This window comes from Borostomias antarcticus (assembly GCF_949987555.1).
Source record: "Borostomias antarcticus genome assembly, chromosome: 18".
Classification (NCBI taxonomy): Eukaryota; Metazoa; Chordata; class Actinopteri; order Stomiiformes; family Stomiidae; genus Borostomias; species Borostomias antarcticus.
The window spans coordinates 7,256,213-7,277,845 of NC_140251.1; positions in this window are offsets into that span (position 1 = coordinate 7,256,213).

The following is a 21,633-nucleotide window of genomic DNA, read 5'->3' on the forward strand; positions in this document are numbered from 1 at the left end:
TCTATTTACACAAACTGGTAACATTGCCCTAACTTTAGCCTATATTGCCACCAAGACCTGGACTGAGCACTTGGACTTGATGGGATAAATGCAGGGAACAACGGCGGCCCCCGACAGTTGCATGTGTATGTGCTGTGTGCTGTGTCGCCGCTCACGATTGTAATGTGTGTGTGTCACTGTGTGGCAGAAAAAACACGCCTTCGGGTCCTGTAATTTTTCTTCTTTTAAAAAAAAAGAGGCAATGGCATGCAACAGTTATGCTTTTTAGAAGGAAAACGTATTAGTGTGGATGTCGCCTGATGTCATCTCTGAAGCTGGGCTTGGCCATCATAATCCTGTCCTCGCTCAGTGCACATGAACACATTCAGATTTAATGGCCTCCTTTCTCTGCTGGTGTACCCCCTGCCTCTGCCAGAACCACAATGATCAGCTAGAATCACTGTCAGAGAGATTGTTGATTCAGACTAACAGGATGTTAAACTTTTTCTTTTCTTTTTGGTGTGTTTTAGCTGACAGCTTGCTGGAGATTTAAGGGTCCCTTTGGTGTTCTGTGACTGTTTTTTTTGTAAAAGCACAGCTGAATAATTGGACTGCCAGAGCCATTGCTTCATCCACAGGAATGACTTGCACGCTTGGCTGCTGTTTTTTAAGTGTGCTTGGCTAATCCACTCATTGCTTTGTGCATTCAGTGCCGTGAACCATAGGCCGCCCGCACGGATGCCCGTGCATAAATTACTGCCACGGAACATAAAGTGCTGGGAGGATTTTTTCCTTAACGATCAGCAGCGCTTTAAACGCTTCTGCTTGAACAGTCGATACTGCTCAGCCCTTTCAATTATTCAGCTGCCTGTCCCTCATTAACAGAATCCTGACCTTGACAAGTCTGCCCTGTCTCCCCTCCCTCAGCAAACTCAGCTCTCCAACGACTCTGTTTGCCCTGATATTGGCTGGGAAATCCATGCATATTGATAAGTTGTTTGCGGTGTAATTGAAAATGTCAGTTATGAGGCCCCATGTGGAGAGAGGTTGACAACAAGCAAAATGGTGGGTGAGGGGTGGGGTGGGGTGGGGGGGCAAAGTTGGATCAGATAAATAATGCCTTTATAAACTCGTCTGTTACACGCTGAATTGTGATTATAAAACTAATACAAAGTAACTGTTTTATACAGCAGGCATTCTCTCTGCGTTCACACACATACAGTACCTCTGTTGTAATGTGGTTTTATGGATTGGTAGCTGGTCACTTGAATGAAATTCTAATGGGTTTCCAAAGGTCAAATTGTTCATCATTCATATCACATGCTGTTGGCAAACGACCATGGCTGAGGCATTCATGAATATGGTGACCCATAAGCTCATGCAAGGAGACATAGTGTGAAGCCTGTCTCTCTCCTGGGCCTGGGTGGGTGTTATGGATGTGCGGTGGTTATAGAATAGAATAGAAAGTTTATTTGCCATGTGTAATAGGTACGGGTACAGGTAGATCGGAATTCTTGGCTGGGTGGGTGTTGTAGAGGTGGATGTGAGGTGGCCACTGACTGCGGTAATGTGCTCCATAGGGGTGGGCTCCAGGGTGGAAGTGCTCACCACCAGTATTTCTACATAAACAAGGATTTGAACCCCCCCCCCCCCCATTCCCTAGGCTGAGTGGTGACTGCCTACTGGCTCTTTAATCGATTGCTAATGGGTTCAATTCCATCATTCCGTCGTGGCGGAGCTGCTTGGAGCCCGGCCTCGGGACTGAATGAAGCGGAAATACCATTTGCGGCTTTATGAGCCGTTATACCTCGGTGAACGACCCCTATTCGGCACGCTTCACGGCGCTGTGGAGGGTTAGCACTCCACGGTGTGGTGGTTTTTCTTAGACCGGGCTCTGGAGCTCCCCTCTCAATGCTCTCCGGACCTGGAAGCACATAGATCCATTCAATCTAAAACCACAAGGCGTTGCTTTTCTACATTCTAGAGGCTATGATGGCACCGTGTTGCTACAATACACAGTTTGCTCGTTTTTACACATTCAAATCCCATATGTAGTTCTGACTTCACTATTATTTGCCAGTCTTTGTCAGCAAGTGGAGTTATTTGATTCTGATCTGCTTCAAAGAGGACATGTTTCAAGGTGACTAATGTCTCCAATTTGCACCACCTTGGATGTCAAAGACATCACATTGCATTATAGTTGTGTGTGTGTGACAGAGAGAAAGAAAGACAGAGAGAGGAGAGAGTTTAAATGTTGCAGTAAGGGAGGAGTTTGTGCATCGACCTCCAAACTCATCAGTTCACAGATCTGCCCAGATATCTGCAGCCCTCTCAGGAGTTTGCTCTGGCTGAAACGCAAAACTTAGCAGCCAACGCTGCTCTACATTTCAGAGCCAGTCCCAGCAGACATGTGCTCTTTGAAGCATTTCTGGGCCAGGGCTATGAGTCCTGTTTGTTCAGTACTAAAAAAAAAATAAGAGAAAATTTGATGCTTTTTTTTCTTTCCTCCAGCACAGCGAAGTGTTACAGTACATTCTTTGACATCTCAACAGAAAGACTTGTAGTACAGCACTTCCTGCCAGAAGCCTTGATAGAATCACTCATGTCAAACAGAAAGAGAAATACAGTAAATGCTTCATTGAACTAGAGCTTAGTTTAGCAGTGGTGGAAGGGATGCGGAAGGGGAGGGTGCAGGGCGTCTGTGGGTGTCAGCTCTTTGGCAGAAGGTTATTCTCAACTGTCAGTGTTTAAGCACTTTCTTAGACATGGTGTGAATAATTAGTGAGCCTGCCCCAGATCCTCTCTTCAACGCAAATTTAGTCATTCAAAGGACAGGGCAACGGAGAGCATAATCACAGAAAGTGACAGTTTAGGTGGCCAACCATGTGCCGGCGTCCGCGTGTGAAGCAGCTGTTTGTGTTTGTTCTCTCAGTCCTCTTCCCAGTACCAAGTAGAGTATGACAGGATTTACATTCAGGCTTCTAATCTGTGTAAGCAAACCTGTTTCGGGATGTAATTCACATGGTATGTCTTTTGATTGGGATTACTGGGCAATCCTCTTACCCGTGGCTCTGTATAACTTATCATTGACAAGGCCGTCTCGTGGAACACTGCAAATCCTCATATCCCAGCCCCCCAGACTTCCAACTCTTAATTCTAATCTGTCCAAATCTGATCTGAGACTTTAACTTCCAAATACCTCTTGAAAGCCTAGAGCTCATGCCGGAGTTCGTGTAAGGGCTTTGGATGACACAAATCGAGGTTAGGGATTTTCCAATATGTTCTTATGTCTAAAGCCATGGGGAGCGGTTAGCATTGCAGTGCATAGTGCCCGCTGTCTCACACTGTTAATCTGTATTTGTTTAAGTGCATTGAATTGCAATAAATTATATCTACTATTATTCATGAAACACTAGCATGACAGATTACTATTAACGGCACATAGGCCTACTCCTCATGATGTTATGTAGACTATAGGTTATGTTGTATGTTTGTAGCGATTATGACGTCCATGTTGGGCATTAAATATGCCCTGTTAATGGTCCTTTATTAATGGGGTTTAAGTAGATTGGGAATTAAGCCGTTTGCATATCAAAACTTTTTCAACCATTTCAGACTTTCCTTGGTGTTGTGCTTTGACATGAAAACACTGAAATATTTAAATCCTTGCGTCATATTCCTGATCCTTTAAGGTTCTTTATAATTCAATAAACAGGATTAAAAGCAGAGCGGGCGCACTCCACTTCTCTGCCTCTGCTGGCAGCTCACAAACGGGCTCTTATGAAACGCTGTAAAATGTACTCCTTAATCTCGTTGAACACATGTTAGGGAGGAATAAAAGCAATTTCATTTCAGAAAGGGGAGTCGACACACCGCTCACCCCATAATCCCATCTCGGCCTTCCTGAGTAAATGAAAAGTCCCGTTGACGTGCCAAGGCGGGTGTGAGGGTTCGTAGGAGGCCGGCGGGAGACAAAGGAGCCCACGCGAGAGAGACACGGCTCAGGCGTCCGGCAAACCCACCTGTTCTCTGCCCCGTACTGCCTCTCCGCCCAGGCCACCGTCTGAAGTTTGCCTGGCGGCCTCGCCATCTGACAGGGATTTGTTCCGTGGTTCCTCCTCGCGGTGCGCGGTGGTGTGAAGATGACGATAAGCCAAAGCCGTAAATCCCAGACTCAGCTGTCTTATCAGGAGCTGCTGGGCCGTGTGGCGGTGCGCTTTAATGGAGGCGGCTCACTGTCTGTTGCGCCTTAGCCTGCAATCGTATTAAGATTTGTCTTGGGGTGGGGTGCAGCGCGGGGGGGTTCTGATTACATTTTGTGAAATTGTTGTTTCATCATGGATGAACACATGCACGTCACCTCAAGCTGTTCTGTTTGCTCTGCTAGTCAGCTCCTGGATACCTATGTGATTGTTATTATGATTTACATGTGACCCCATGAGTGAATACTGGCCTGCACAAAAAATACACACTAGATATATAGGCTATCTATATATCTGCTATATACACACAAAGTTGTAGTTCTCATCATATACCTGCAGCCTGCCCAGGTCAGCCGGTCTGGATTGACTGATAATGATCACCTCTGGCTGCCAGCCCCTCTGGAGTTTTTGTTGTAGTTGCTATTGTTGTTGTTCCTGTTGTTATCTCTCTGCTCCCTCTCTCTCTCTCTCTCACACACACACACACACACACACACACACACACACTCTCTCTCTCTCTCTCTCTCTCTCTCTCTCTCTCTCTCACACATACACACACACACACTTGCCCCCCAGTGAATCCCCAGTCTGTTGACTCAGGTGTGTGCTCAGTGCAGTGATGAACTCCTGCGCAGACTTTAACACTCCGCTGCATCTCAGGCAAATGCCAAAACAAATCTTGTCATAATTAGCAGTAATCCTGCTCATTACCGACTGCTTAATTATCCTATTAATAGCGCTTTCTGTGAGAGCTTGTTTGCAGTACAGGCAAATGTTTGTTCCTAAATTAGCAGACAAGAAGACAGCTCCATTGTTCAAACAGCAGCGTTGACAAAGCAGAACCGGCAGGATTAACAGCCGACGGAGCGGAGCGGGACAGGCGGAGGACGCCGACAGGCAGGCGGGAAGGAGACGACAGCCGAGGACGGAGGACGACAAACTGTCACTTTCAATTGTCATGGATAAGACGCTAGGAACCATTTCGTTCGATGTATTTAGTGTAACTGAGCGGTAACGTATAAGACTAGCCCATATTTGGAAATACTATATATATGATGGACGCATTTAAATGACTGCAAGTGTGATACGAATGGCCATCGTTTGAACTGGTGACATAAAGCAGGCCAGTTGTAGCCTAGCCTACTTGTCTAATAATAAGCCGGTGACCCAGGTTTGTCCCCAGGGTGCCTCTCATTCCTGTGTAAGTAAGTAAGCCTTGAGAACCAATGGTTCTCAAGCCTAGTGGCCCATAGGGCAGGAGACTATCTCCAGATTCCTTTGCGTGAGGCAGCTTGATGTAAAAGTAGCCTACTACACCCCCTGGACATGACGCTATGTCGCAGGGCAGGGCAAGAGTGTCTGCCTGCAGGCCTACCTTCTCAAGACTGTGTTGCTACACCACTCTCAGAACACACCACCGCCACGCCCACACCACTCTCAGAACACACCACTGCCACGCTCAGGACAGTGTAGGAGCGAACTGCTCCGATAGATGGCGGTAGGTTGCGCAACGACTTGGATCCAAGCCGCCGTTGAAAGAAGAAGAAGAAGAAGTAGTAAGAAGAAGACAACGACGACGATTTATATGTAATACCATAGAATCCAGGCTAAGAATTTTTTTTTTTCCTAATTCAATCACTGTTTATCTGATTTGTTTGTCATAAATCCGATATTATTTTGTTTTACATGTATAGAAAGATAAGATAATATTGTTTGCGAAAACAGCAAATCAATTTGACTCCTCATTCTAAAGAGCCATCATTCAGGGGAAAAAAAGAGTCATCCTCACCGGGACGTCACACTGACATTCCAAATCCTTAACCATTCGGCCACCGGGCAGTATGGTAATCCTAGTAAAATAAGTGTATTTGAAGTGGAACAAATGTTAATTTTCCTTCGTATATCCCCCCAGTTATTCGGATCGGCTCTACAATGTTATGGGTTCTAGGTTGGCCCATTCTACACCCCTCCACCGAGTTTCGTGAAAATCGCTCTGGTAGTTTTTGCCTGAGAGTGGTGTGGGCGTGGCCTCATTGTCCTGAGAGTGGTAGCAACACTGTCTTGAGAAGGTAAGCCTGCAGGCAGATGTAGACAAGTAATGTAAAGTGTACAAGTAATGTAAATTAATAAACAATGTAGGCTACTACTAGCCATAAATAGCTAGCAAACTACCTAGCTGCATATACTATGTTGCTTTGAGTGATATTAGCCTACATTGCAGTCATTTAGCAGACGATTTAATCCAAAGTGACTTTAATGTAGCCTACTGTTACTGTTTAATGATGATATTAGAGAACATTTAGCTTATTTTCTTTAATTGGACGGAGAGAGGGAGGGAGAGAGAGAGAGAGAGAGATGACATTACCTAGCTAATAGCTACATTAGATAACTAGCTACTGACATAATAAGACAACATTAAAACTCATGAGAAAGAGAGAGAGACTGATTCTCGCGTTAGGGCTAGTAGCAAAAGGTTAGTCTGGGGCCTTTCTCGTTCGGTGTTGTTTCGCCGGTCTAGAGCGGAAGCGCGATGACGCATCGCATAATCATCCGGTCTGGACCAGAAGACGAACAGTTGTTGTAATGTTTTTACTGAAGGCTGCACATGGTGAAGTTTCGAGTAGATAACATTCACGAAGGCATCACCAGGCATAACACCGATGAAAATTGTAAAAGAAGATGCGAGGAGAACTACCGGTTAAGGAAAAATAAAGCAAGCGGATGTTGGAGGCGGGCTCTACAGGCTCGAGCCGGATGATGGGGCGGGCTTAAAGGAGTAGTAGCCTAAAGGGTAAATGCATGTTTAACCCTGTTTTAAGGTTACTTATGATATACAATGGTTCAGATCAAGAAGTTGACAAAACTAGCATTTTCGAGAAAGTTGATAATTGCTCTACCACCGTTTTGGTCATACAATGGATGTGGATGGGCATCTTGAAAAATCTTTCAAAAACATGTTAAACTCTCGATTTCAAAGACAAGAAGCTCACAGAGGGGGTAATTGGTGTCCGTTGGTGTTCTGACATCAAACTCGCCGCAAAGTATGAATCCTGTAGGGTTTTATTGATCATTTTATGCAATCCATTGACTTGTATTGACGCGACCGTTATAGATGTGTAGATCAATCCGCAGAGGGGATTCAGGAAGTGGAACTACTTACGGTAGCTATTGTTTATGTTAGCTAGGCTAGCTAGTTTGCTCACTGCTCACGCTACTCTTTCACTCACAGACAAGAAAGCCCTAGGCTACAGTTCAGAAAACGCTTATCAAAATGGCTGATCTAGAAGAGTATGAATTTGATCGCGAGGAATTAGACTTTGACGGCAGCGCTTATCGTTTCGAGCCTGAATATAGTGAGGAGGAACTACAGCAAATGGAAGAGATGGAGGCTCGCCGAACCGCAGAGCCAGAGACGGTCAATGAAGCTGTCGCTATACCATGAACCACGGGTGTTTGGTGGTGTTTGGTGGGACCTGTTGCTAACAGCTGACATGGCAAACCTTTCGGTCCATGAGTCTGACTCCTTGCCTGTTGAAAGTGAGTCCTGCTTATACCACTAGTATTTATGTCCGAGCGCATAAATCTACAGTTTTGATAATTTCATGCAGTAAGACCACTTCTTACAATTCTATTTTTCTAAAGTTAGTCTTAGCAAAGGGGTTATTATTATTATTATTATGCTTCAACACACACACACACACACACATGGGTGCACACACACACACAGCTGGCAATAAGAACTTACCCCAAGTTCTTCCAGGCGTTCGTCTTCTGTCGTTCCTCTATGTAAAGTCGGAACAGCATCACGTTTGAGGAAGACCCTTTTGGGAGATTTCTTCGAGAATAGCCTAGGCTTATAACATTTGTCCTCAAAATGCAAAGCGCACACATGGTGATCTAAGACCCGAAGAATATCCACGGGTGTGTTTACGTCCAAGTAAAGAAATTCTAGCCACAACTTAAATATTGCGGGAGCGTTGTAGGGAAGTCTATGACAAGTTACGGATGAACGGATTTTGCCACAATTGGCAACGGCACAATAGCGTGTCATTGTTGAGATCCCAAACAAATGCTTCGCACGAGCCTGTCTTGTTGTTGCGGCTAGCTTTTCAAGGAAGGAAGCTAAGCCGGAATCCACGGACGTCGCCTACCGCGAGATCAAGGCATTCGGAATCAGTTAAAGCGGAAGTTTACACACGTATGTGCTGCGACTAAATAGTTTGCCTTTCCAGATGAACTAGAATCTTACTTTATGGCGAATTATATGTCAGAACGCCAACTAACACCTAGGTGAGTTTCTTGTATTTGAAATCGAGAGTTTAACATGTTTTTGAATGATTTTTCAAGATGCCCATCCACATCCATTGTATGACCAAAACGGTGTTAGAGCAATAATTTGATAAGCGTATTCTGAACTGTAGCCTAGGGCTTTCTTGTCTGTGAGCGAAAGAGTAGCGTGAGCAGTGAGCAAATGTTTATGTTAGCTAGCCTAGCTAACATAAACAATAGCTACCGTAAGTAGTTCCACCTTCTGAATCCCCTCTGCGGATTGATCTACACATCTATAACGGTCGCGTCAATACAAGTCAATGGATTGCATAAAATGATCAATAAAACCCTACAGGATTCATACTTTGCGGCGAGTTTGATGTCAGAACACCAACGGACACCAATTACCCCCTCGGTGAGCTTCTTGTCTTTGAAATCGAGAGTTTAACATGTTTTTGAAAGATTTTTCAAGATGCCCATCCACATCCATTGTATGACCAAAACGGTGGTAGAGCAATTATCAACTTTCTCGAAAATGCTAGCTTTGTCAATGTTTTGATCTGAACCATTGTATATGATCATAAGTAACCTTAAAGGAGAATGCTCGTTTTTGACAACCTGGACCTTATTTACGGCACATTATAAGACGTTTGACTCACCGAGATAACTTTGGTGTAATTCGGAGTCCTGTAGAAGAAATTTAAAATCCAGCGCGAGCCAAGTATATCCATGTAATGGCGGCGGACGGGGCACTGAGAATGCAGCTTCTAAAAAATTATTTTCTGCCGCGAAACGGTTGTTTTCATCAATCTGTCTTTATGAATCTCTAGTTGTGCTTACATAGAGCGAGGACTTGTTGTGGTTTTTCACATGCCTCTGTAATATGATCTTTAGAAACGTCTTTAGAAACTAAATAACTTCCCCACTTGCTCCAGCACGCATGCGCACAGCGCGCAGATTAGCTATTCTCAGTTATGTCTGTAGGCTACACTCGCGGCTCACATTCTCTACTCTACGATCGGCTTGTTGGTGCCTGGAATATAGTGTGCAATATGCACGTCATACTTATATACGTCATACTTATAGCGCCACCTATTGGTGAAACAGGAAGTCCTCAAAACTCCTACATAGGCTACATTATCCGATTTGCACCAAATTGCTGACACTTCATGAAGGTCGCATTCTGAACACATCTATGCGTCGGTATTGAGTCACACTTACAGTGCCACCTACTGGTGAAACAGGAAGTACTCATAACTCCTACATACCTTATCTGATTTACTCCAAATTGCTCATGCTTGATGAAGGTTGCATCTTGAACACATCTGTAAGTCAGTATTGCGTCATACCTACAGCGCCACCTACTGGTGAAACAGGAAGTCCTCATAACTCCTACATACCTTATCCAATTTACTCCAAATTGCTCAGGGTTGATGAAGGTCACATCCTGAACACATCTGTGCGTCAGCATTGAGTCATATTTATAGCGCCACCTACTGCTTACAGGAAGTCCTCATAACTCCTACATACCTTATCCAATTTACTCCAAATTGCTCAGGGTTGATGAAGGTCACATCCTGAACACATCTGTGCGTCAGCATTGAGTCATACTTATAGCGCCACCTACTGCTTACATGAAGTCTTCATAACTCCTACATACATTATCCAATTTACCCCAAATTGCTCATGCTTGATGAATGTCGCATCCTGAACACATCTGTAGGTCAGTATTGAGTCACACTTATAGCGCCGGCTACAGGTCGAGCAGGAAGTCATCATAACTCCTACATACATTGTCCGATTTACACAACATTTCTCACGCTTCATCAAGGTACCGTCCTGAACACATCTATGCGTCGGTATTGAGTCACGCTTAGAGTGCCACCTACTGGTGACAGGAAGTTTCTCTCAGTACTGGACAACGAAATAGCACACCCTTTAACGGTGCCGCACCCCGACATGCGTGGGGTGCGAGGGCCCACTCACTGCTGCTCGCAGCCCTAGTTTTAATAGTCTTTGGTGGGACTTTGGTATGACACTAACCACAAGGCCACTGAGCTGTCATTCCTGTGAATGGGGACCTATCCTTTCTGTTGTTCTTGACAGGATCCAGTCAGAGAGTCTTTTGACCCTGGAGCCAAGAGTCCTATCACTACTCCACAGATAACCCCCTGCCTAACCTCATTACGTTCCAGGTAACAAGACCCTAATGCAGCCGTACATGGCTCCCAGTGACTTTCAAAGGGAGAGTTGTGTCTGCTCCCGGCCTCTGTAAGGCGATAGGCTGGTGATTGGGAAGAGGGAGGTATAAGTAAATTGGATCCGTCCTGTCCAGCCACCCAAACAAGGCTCCTCCAGAAGGAAGCTTGGCAAGTATAAATAAATGCATCTACGTATGCTCTGATGAAGGTCCAGTAGACTGAAAGCTTAGCTTATTAAAGTGAAACACTGCATAGATTGAAGTGCAAATGACTGTATACTTTCTATCAAGTATAAATAAATAAAGTAGCTGGTGGGGGTGGATTAGCGGAGGGGCCTACCGAGGCCCAGGGGCCCAACAGTCTGGGCCTCTAAGCCAGAGCCTCTGAGTGAAGTCGCTGTTATCATCTTTGCATTCCTTGTCTTAGTTCATGTTTATTGTGTGTATGTGCGCTGTAAACCTGCTGAGATGCAGGTGAATGTAGTTACTGTGCCATTAGTCTCTCTCCAGACTCAAATATTTTGTTGAATCGCTGAGCTCCGCATACTGCATAATAGAGTCTGTGCCACTTCGCCGCTCAAGCTGGTATTCTGAGGGCGTATCGACGGTTCAAAATTGAAAGAGTGACATGTCGTAGCAGTAAATCAGATGCTAGCCCAGGTTAGATGGGCGGGGAATATTTGTGGGTGGGAACGCCTGATCGTGAAAGTCGTTACTGATTGGTGTCGCAGGTATTCCTGCGAAACCAATGAATTGCCAGGATTGGAGCACCAGATTTTTGCATGAAGTGTCCCAGACCCATAGAGAGATCTGCAGCATGCAGTAACATAGTTAGCGTAGCTTACGTAGTGTATCAGCGAAAGAACTCCCATGGGTCTGGCGTTGAGACTACTGTGCCGTTGGCCGCAAGTCAGTGTACCTGCCCTGATGCATGGGGGTGTTGTCCATGCTCAGGGGCCCATTGCCTCATAATCCGCCTGTGAGCGCTCGGCGAAACACACAGCCACACAGTAGGCTACACACAGAGCCGACGCAGGCCCAACACCTCACGCTCCAGCAGTCGCATACATTATGAATGTCCCTCTGCTCTCTCTCTCTCTCTCTCTCTCTCTCTCTCTCTCTCTCTCTCTCTGTCTCTCTCTGTCTGCATGCTCCAGGCCCCCCTACCCCTCTAACCCCCTCCCCCACACACACACACGCTGCCTCAGTTGGAGTACGCAGCGCCATGTCGGTGGAGCCCTCACCACTGTCAGCCTGGTGATGTACAACACTCTGCCCTTTGTTCCTTGTACACAAACATACTTTCCACATTAATATTTCACTGGAAATGTACTCCACGCTAGTGATTTAGAGGCCCCTCTTGTTAGCTATGCTGTATTCTGCATTCTATTGAACTGAATTATGAGGCCAACTTGTCTGTTTGTAAGACCATTACATTACAATGCTATACCGGAGATTGAGATATTTTAAATTATTTTAGGCCGTGTTTTTTTTTTCTTTCTGGTTGTGACTCTCGATTTCAGCTTCCATTTCATTACATTTTCCATGAGGTTACACTTTAGAATATGTGATGCATGTATGGTATGGCTAATGTGTGTACATGTGAATGAGCATTCATACAATGTCTACACATTATGTACATTAGGCACGTCCCGCATACATAATCTGATAGCCTTCCAGTGTTCCAGATGCGTTTGTAAATGAGAGAAAGTACAGCAATGTGATGTCGCTTGTTTGTTCTCGTCGGAGGAGGAAAGACAAGGATCAATGGATTCTCCTTGCAAGAGTGAAAGATGACAGACATAACGAAAGGCTTTCATGAGAAATAAATGCATTATTCATGGTGGCTCTCTTTTGCTTCGCTTTGTTGTGTCTCATACAGATGGGATTACAGAAGGCTAGATCTTGGAAACATATGAAAGATTAATTTGCGATCTGGGACACTGCTTGCTTACAGCAAGACTAAATAATAATTTCACAGAGAGTGGTGGGGATCAAGGTTATAATAGATTAGCTTTTTTTTTTTTTAGTTTTCATTTGTTTTTAGTATTACAGCGTTTTAACTTTTTGTTTTAATTTCAGTTCAGTTTTAATTCGTTTTTAAAGCAGCTTTGCTAGTTTATTTTAGTTTTTGAAAATGCTTAGTTTTAGTTTAGTTTGTCTTAGTTTCAGTATTAGTGTTTCTTTTGCCATAGCCTTGTGAGATACTCATGTGTTACTAAGGGGAAAACAAACCATCTGGTGCACGTCAGGTTACTTCTGTGCAGGGGCACAGCTAAAAAAAAGGAGGATAGATTTCAAAGCCACCCAAAGTACCAGGCTTATGTATGAAGTGAAAAAGACTAAAAGTAAGGACATTTTCTCTGTATATATTTTTTTTGTTGTAAAATTTTACAATGCAGTTTTAGTTATCATTTTTTGAAGAGCCTAATTTTTATTTTATGTTTTTTTTCCACAACTACATTAGTTTTCGTTAACTATAATAACCTTGGTGGGGATCTGGTGATAGATTGATATGACCACAAAGAGCTGGCAGAGGAAAGAGCCTTCAGAAAGTTTTTGCCAATTGCCAGAATTAATTCAACACTTTTAACGGCAAAGGGTGCACATTATGGTTTTTCATACAATAACAACAATGCACCGTTGTTTGACATCACACGGGGAATAGGTAAAGACTGCTACTGCAGGCAGCCATGTGCATGGCTTTGTCTGGATCCAAAACCCTCCCCAGAGGATGACAACCGTAGGCCATGGCGATCGTATCAGCCATCCTTTGTACTTGGAATATAACTATATGATCATCTGTTGTTTTTGATAATACCATATAATGAGCACAGGGTAATCGTTTTTTCTATGGCATTGTACCCTGTCGGAAAATTGATATCCTATGCCCTTGCACAAAAGAGCTCTCCCATGATGCAGCAGGGTTGAGAGGGGTCAGGGAAGAATGTTTACAGCTCACTTTTCTGGCCCCCGGGTGATACTGTTTTTTTGCTTCCCTCTGGAATATGTAGGGGTGGGACGTATGCCCACCTCGCTTGTTCTCTGTAAAGCGCATTGTGTTGCCTCTGTATGAAATGCGCTATACAAATAAAGCTTTGATTGATTTCAGCAGGGGAAGTTAGAAAGCTGCTGTCTGCCCAGCCCCAGATGGCAGGGACTCTTGTTGTTTCTGATGAGCTGTGCATCTACAAAAGCGAAACATCTGGGTCCGCCGTGTGGCCCCTCCGTTTGGCCCGCGCCACACCTCGCCTCCCCTAGCCAGACGCACCCCAACAGCTGGGAGCTAAACAGCATGAATCATTCATAGAGGATGGACCGTGGCTCCGCCCACACTGGGGACCCACCGCACACTCTGATTGGACCTGATCTAAAAAAAGAGAGAGGGGAAAAAAAGCTATGAATATGCACAAGACATTAAGCCTGCTAGGGGGGCTTGATTTGTCAAATGGTCCATATTACACCAAGATGGAGTAACGCCCTCAGGGCATTTCTGATTCGAAGATATAGAAACGTAATGTCCAATCGCCTTAACCAGTACGCGCCAACGAGGCGCTACAGAAATGTGCGTTGCAGCAGCTCCACCTCCTTCCTGACAGGGACGAGGAGACTGACAGTTAGCAGGTATATAATTAGAAGGATCCACACCTGTTCTGTGGCTCAATTAGACCGAGTTTAATTACAGCGCAGATTGCAACGGCATGCTGACAACTGATATAAAACCACTCGTCCATATGTACTGTTAGAGACCTGAGCTGAACTGAGCCAGGCGATAGCAGAATGTGGGATTAGGAAGAGAGACGAGGAAAACTACAAGCTAACTTTGTTGTAACAGTTGTCTTTCAAATCCTTCATGCCCGGCATGCCAACAGCAGTACTGGCTCACCAGTTAGGTATCTAGGTAGCTATGAAGGCCGTAAATAATCTCTATAGTTCTGAATGGATTTATGGAAGCAGAACGGACTGGCTGGATGTTTCTCTCCTCTAATAGACATTAGATGCACAGTACACTAGTGCCGGGTGCACACAAGAGACACACTGGCTATGACTATATATGAATGCACATAGATCACTGAGGCAGGGGCTGTTATTTCTCAAGTAGGCCTCTGCTGGAGCAGAGGACGGTTCTGGGAGGCTGCTGTCCCTGAGGTGGCGTGCTGGTGATGATGAGCTGGATACCTGGCCTAAGCAGGCAGACCAGCCCTCTGAGATATGCAGAGCCTGGCAGGCAGACCAACCCTCTGAGGTGTGGAGAGCCTGGCAGGCAGCCAGGGCTGGAGAGAAACATGTCTGCAGCACTCTTGACAGGAGTGTGCTGCTCACTCGGCAGCCATGACACTCTCACCGCCTAATGAGAGGAGCTCTCGCCACTAATGAACCCGTCCATAAAAGGCAACACTCAATGAATCATCATACACAGCTCATAGAAAAGAGATAAGACTTGACGAACATTGAGCTCTGCGCAATGGAAATAACTTTTTTTTGGTGCCTTTTTTTCTTTCTTTAATTCAATAACATTGGATGTTGTTTATTGAAAACAGCTCTAGCTACAGGGGTGTTTACACAAGATCACTGATCGTTGTGCCTCCACGGACAGGGCAGTGTTTTTGAAAATGTATCTACAGAAGCCATAACTAGGTTGTGTTTTTAATGAGAATATATGCAAAGAAGAAAATAAGAATATGTAGCATGTTGCTATTCTCTGGTACAGGGAACAGAGTAGACACCCAGCCACATCCAACCACCATGCCCAGGGGGGCCGTAAGGGGGTGGAGAGTTAGGATAATTCCAAGGGCCCTGCACTGCCAGGGGCCCCCATAAACCACTATTATTATTATTATTATTATTATTATTTTTATTTTTTTTGTGTGTTATTATTCTTATTATCATTCTTATTATCATTATTAATATTCTTATTCTTATTCTTATTCTTATTCTTATTCTTATTCTTATTCTTATTCTTATTCTTATTCTTATTCTTATTCTTATTCTTATTAATAATATCATAATAAGGTTTAGTTTTGGGGGACTCAATATTATATTCTTTCATAGGGACCAACATTTCTAGCAGCGCCCCTGACAAAGACAGTAATGTGTTCTGGTGTCAGTACATGCATCTGTCCCCATATCCGTGTAGTTCAAGTAAAATGGCCACTTATCTCTCAAATCATATTGGCAAATGTGCACAGTGAAAATGCCAGAACCTTCTCTTTGTAACTGTAAAGCTGTAAAACTGGGTCAAATTAACTTCTTCCCCATGAATTGGAAAGACTTCTTGTTTTGGAATTATCACAAGTTGTTTTTTTTGCCCACAAACAAGTTTTTTTGCGGGAAAGTAATATTATGGCTGTTGTCTGTCAGGTGGATGTGAACCAGGGGCTGGGCAGAAGGCAGTGTTGACTCTGGCAGATCTGTTTGGCAGCTTGGTGACATCCATTCATAATCCAATTACTAATTAGTGAGAACCATAAAATCCCTGGCCACTAGAGCACGGTAGCACATCCCAGGCACGCACGCACGCACACACACACACACACACACACACACACACACACACACACACACACACACACACACACACACACACATACACATACACATGCACACACAATTTCCCCTTCCTTCTCTCCCTGCTTGTCTCCTATCCATGGAGCTAAAGGCACGTTGCCCTGAGCAGCCAGTATCACAGAGAGACATACTCCTGCTCGGCCGTCAAGAGGCATGACAACCATCACAATGAGGGAACCAGCAGGAGTCTCTCAGCACACACAATAGTAGGGGAGCCATGGAGGGAAGGTTCATATTGCAGTAAGACTGCAGTGCTTTCTCAGGGCCAGGCTGTGCTGCCGCGGCCGGGCCTCTTCAGTTGGCACACAAAGACTCAGCTCGGGGTCATGCAGTGAACGAGACTGCGGGGTTAAGGAGAGGCCAGGAGAGTCTGAGATAAACAGAGTACTCCCCCGAGGACCAAACCGCTTAGTGCTGGGGTGGGGCGATAACGGTGACCTCACTTCCTGTGCCTGGTAGTCTGTAGTGTGACACTATCAGACTTATGCAGTAACCTATAATGCAATCCTAGTCTTGTTTTATCTAATCTAGATTATGTTTTCCACTGAGATCTAATACAAAATATTTTTGGCCCAGGGAGGAGCATAGATTAGCAGCATTACTGACCTTGTACAGTCTTTGATTTGGGTTTATTGTGTTGATGGCAGCTTTCAGTGTCCCCCTTCCTTCCCAGTTCTCTTTGCTTTCCGAGCTAAGCTGTGTGAAAAATGATTAAAGATTACTGCTTTGACTGCGTCATCATTTTAAACAGGTGTGGTGTACAGTTGTAAAGACATAAATATTAAAGGGGGTGTTTTTTCGCCTCACTGTTATTGGGTTTCTCTCCAGTGCGCTGCAGAGTAACATCAGTATGTAAAACACAAAGGTGGAAACACAAATCAAAAGGGAAACACAAATCTTCCAAGGCCTCTGCCATGAAGACGGCTGCACTTTAAATTGCCTTGTATGTAATTTTCCATTAAATAATACATGGTTATTGAAACAAACAGCTCAGATCTGGAGTGAGGCTCTGAGAGTGCTTTGATTCAGAATAACCGCCAGAAACTTTGATCGCACATGATCATTATGTCTCAGGAGCTGTATGTTGCAGTTGAAAGGATAACGGTGCAATAATACCATTTCTTTTCACCCCTCCCCCCATTAACTCTGAAGTGAGATCAGAGAGCATCATTCAGCAGTGGTGAACGTCCTGTTACACCCACACGGCTGCTCCCTACACTACATGCATGTCATTAAGGTATAATGCCTGTTGAGTAGTGCTATAGCAGAAACAGAGAAAGCCATCATGGCAGAGAAACCTCATACTTCACGTGTGTTTTGGAAGCAAATTACTGGCCGGGTCGATGACCAGTAAGCACATGAACGGATCAATAGCTACGCTCTGAGGGAACAATCTTCACGTATAATGACAATGTATTGACTTTTTAATAACTGCTCATGTTTCAGCATCTCTTATCACTTTGCCTTTTCTGTGAAAATGGATCCTTAGTCTTTGTGTGTGTGTGTGTGTGTGTGTGTGTGTGTGTGTGTGTGTGTGTGTGTGTGTGTGTGTGTGTGTGTGTGTGTGTTGTGCAGGAGATTGTGACCTGGTCATATGACCCTGTACAGCAGCATCTGTCTGCTAGGCTAGCTGACACTGATGTGTAGATTTATGGGTAGAGAGCAGAACTACTCACCCTATTCTGACTGACTGCACTCAATAAATAAAGGATGGGCTGTGTGATGTGCTGGTACAGACCTGCAGCTCTGAGTAGAATAGCAGAGTAGGTAACCTGCTACCACACAACTCTCTAGTCCTTTAACATGCTACCACACACCTCTCTAGTCCTTTAACATGCTACCACACACCTCTCTAGTCCTTTAACATGCTACCACACACCTCTCTAGTCCTTTAACATGCTACCACACACCTCTCTAGTCCTTTAACATGCTACCACACACCTCTCTAGTCCTTTAACATGCTACCACACACCTCTCTAGTCCTTTAACATGCTACCACACACCTCTCTAGTCCTTTAACATGCTACCACACAACTCTCTAGTCCTTTAACATGCTACCACACACCTCTCTAGTCTAGTAACATGCTACCACACACCTCTCTAGTCCTTTAACATGCTACCACACACCTCTCTAGTCTAGTAACATGCTACCACACACCTCTCTAGTCCTTTAACATGCTACCACACAACTCTCTAGTCCTTTAACATGCTACCACACACCTCTCTAGTCCTTTAACATGCTACCACACAACTCTCTAGTCCTTTAACATGCTACCACACACCTCTCTAGTCCTTTAACATGCTACCACACACCTCTCTAGTCCTTTAACATGCTACCACACACCTCTCTAGTCTAGTAACATGCTACCACACACCTCTCTAGTCTAGTAACATGCTACCACACACCTCTCTAGTCCTTTAACATGCTACCACACACCTCTCTAGTCTAGTAACATGCTACCACACACCTCTCTAGTCCTTTAACATGCTACCACACACCTCTCTAGTCCTTTAACATGCTACCACACACCTCTCTAGTCTAGTAACATGCTACCACACACCTCTCTAGTCTAGTAACATGCTACCATGCAACTCTCTAGTCTAGTAACATGCTACCATGCAACTCTCTAGTGTAGTAACATGCTACCATGCAACTCTCTAGTGTAGTAACATGCTACCACACAACTCTCTAGTCCAGTAACTTGCTACCATGCAACTCTCTAGTCTAGTAGCATGCTACCATGCAACTCTTTAGTCCAGTAACATACTACCGTGTCTCTCTCTGTCTGTCGAGTATCATGTACTCTATCTCTGTCTCTCTCCCTCTCTCTCTCTCTCTCTCTCTTTCCAGTAATATGCCACCACGCGCCTCTCCCTCTGGCCTCAGTCCGGGAGGGAGCTGTACTGGTTGACACTATGTCAGAAACCACAGACAACTGTGTGTGACATGACCAGGATTCAAGATTTCAAGATTCATGAACCTAGGACCAGGAACCGAGGGACTGAGGGCCCCTCAGAGGGTGTAACACTCAACTACTGAAATGGAGAATTATAGTAGTTGGACAATCCAAGCATAATCACGGTTAAGCTGTCACGGTGGAGACTTAACCTCCTCTCTACATGCTTCAGGAGCACAGCGGATAGAGGAGAGAGGGAGAGAGATGGAGAGAGAGAGCGAGCCTGGTGTTAAGTGTCTTATTAAGGGGATAGAGGAAATGAGTGCTGCAGTAGCAGCGGAGGAGCTGAGCTGTCATACGGCGGCCATCATTAGAATAAGCACCAGAAGCTCTTGTCGTCGACGGAATCACGTTTTAATCCCCGCCACATTGTCACCGTGGCCAGGAAGGTCAGCAGTCAGGCACATTTAAGCAGGACTAAACCCCCCTCTCGAGAGCTTATGATAATGTGCCCCGCCCCCTCCACCCCTACCACCACCCCACCTTCAATGGGAAATATTAGTCATATTTTAGCTCTGAGCTTTTCACAGAATACGGCCGCGGCTAATGAAGAGCCTAATGTAATGCAGCTGTGCGGGCCGCCATGGTAACCATGAATAATTCAGCCTACTTGTTCTCCGGTTCCGCGGTCCCGGGAGGGTTCCTCCTATATTGTCCATTATGACAGGCCATTATCCAGCCTTCAGACCGCTGGCTCTCTGATGGGGCGCAGAGCCCATTTGTTAGCCCTCTTGCCCTCGGTAACCTTCAGCCAGCCGTGGAGAATGATTGAGACTCCACTGTTGTATAAACACAGGGAGCCTAAAGATACAAGGGGCCGGGAAAAACTGAGAGACGCCCCCCTGTTCACACCGGGGGGAATTGAAAGAGGCCCTTTCCATTTCTTTCCAAGTGCATATTACACCTGCCGCTATAGCCATCGGTCACTGTTTGAATATAAATTATGACCAGGCCACTCTCGTGTATTGGTGCTATTTTATAACATGTCAGTTTTTGAGCCCTTGCAAAATGACAAAATCACTACCTTGTTGGAATAAAAAGCAATGTACACGCTCACGCACACTCTCTCACACACACACACACACACACACACACACATGCACACACGCGCACACACCCAACGTCTAGAGTGTAAATTCAGATGTCTCAAGAAGGGTTAAGCCACACGGTGATTGTGTTGTGTGCTGGTGAGACAGAGCGGGCAGCGTTGAAACAGGCTGTTGAGGAGGCGTGATGCATTTGATCTGGTCATTATCGGAGGCTGGGTGTCTCTGCGCCTGGTACCTCGAGCGGTGCGTCTCAAATCGATGCCTCTGGCAGCTCTCGAATCAATGAGTGTGTTGCATCTCAGAGACTCATCAGTGGACCGCTCCTGAGAGATGGAAGGAGATAGGGAGGCAGAGGAGAGAGAGAGAGAGAGAGAGCTACTGACCTCTGTAATTATCCTGTGCCACTGCCTGAGTCCAAGTGTGATCCGATTGAGATAATTGGCTATTGGAAACACCATTGAACCCGACTCCAATCATCACCAGGCAGAGAGCCGCTAAGCCTGTCACACTCTGGCCCGCCGGCCTGTTCGGCTCGGGGGGGGGGGGGGGAGGGGTTGGGGGCTGCAGTTAGTGGTGGGGTGGATGGAGGACGGAGAGAGATGTGTGAGTGATGGTGCTCTGGGCGCAGCCATTGTCCCAGGGGCATGGGGGGTGGAGGGGGGTGGTAATCAGAGCAGTGATAGCATCTCTGGGGGAGGGAGGAAGGGAGGGAGAGAGGGAGGGAGGGAGGGGGGCCCTGTGGGTTGATCTATGGGGCAGATATATTTATCTAGGTAATGAGAGCCCAAGCATTGCGGCGGCTCTGCGGGACGCGGGCGGCCTGGTGTGCGGGGAGAGAGAGAGAGAGAGAGAGAGAGAGAGGGGGGGAGAGGGAGAGAGAGAGAGAGAGAGAGGGGGAGAGGGAGAGAGAGAGAGAGAGAGGGGGGGGGGGGGAGAGAGAGATGCCTCCGGGTGCCATGGCAGCAGGGTCCCCGCGTTGCTCATTAAACTTCCATCAGCGCGCGGTCACCGCGTGTTCCTGCCAGGCTCCCAAAGTGCCGGTTATTAATTCATGAAAGCAGCAGCACAGCACACATGTGATTGAGTCTGCCGAGTGTCCAAGCATCCAGGCACCAGAGATGGGGGAGAAGGGGGGGTGGTATGCTCTGTGTGTGTGTTTGTGTGTGTGTGTGTTTGTGTGTGTGTGTGTGCGCGTGTGTTTGTGTGTGTGTGTTTGTGTGTGTGTGTGTGTGTGTGTGTGTGTGTGCGTGTGTTTGTGTGTGTGTGTGTGTCTATGTGTGTGTGTGTATGTGTGTGTGTGTATCTGAACACCTGATCCTCCACCATCTCCTCCCACGCCACTTCTCTGGCAGCGCAAAAATAAAAAACAGACAGACAAAGATACTGTATTAATCACCACTGTGTGTGTG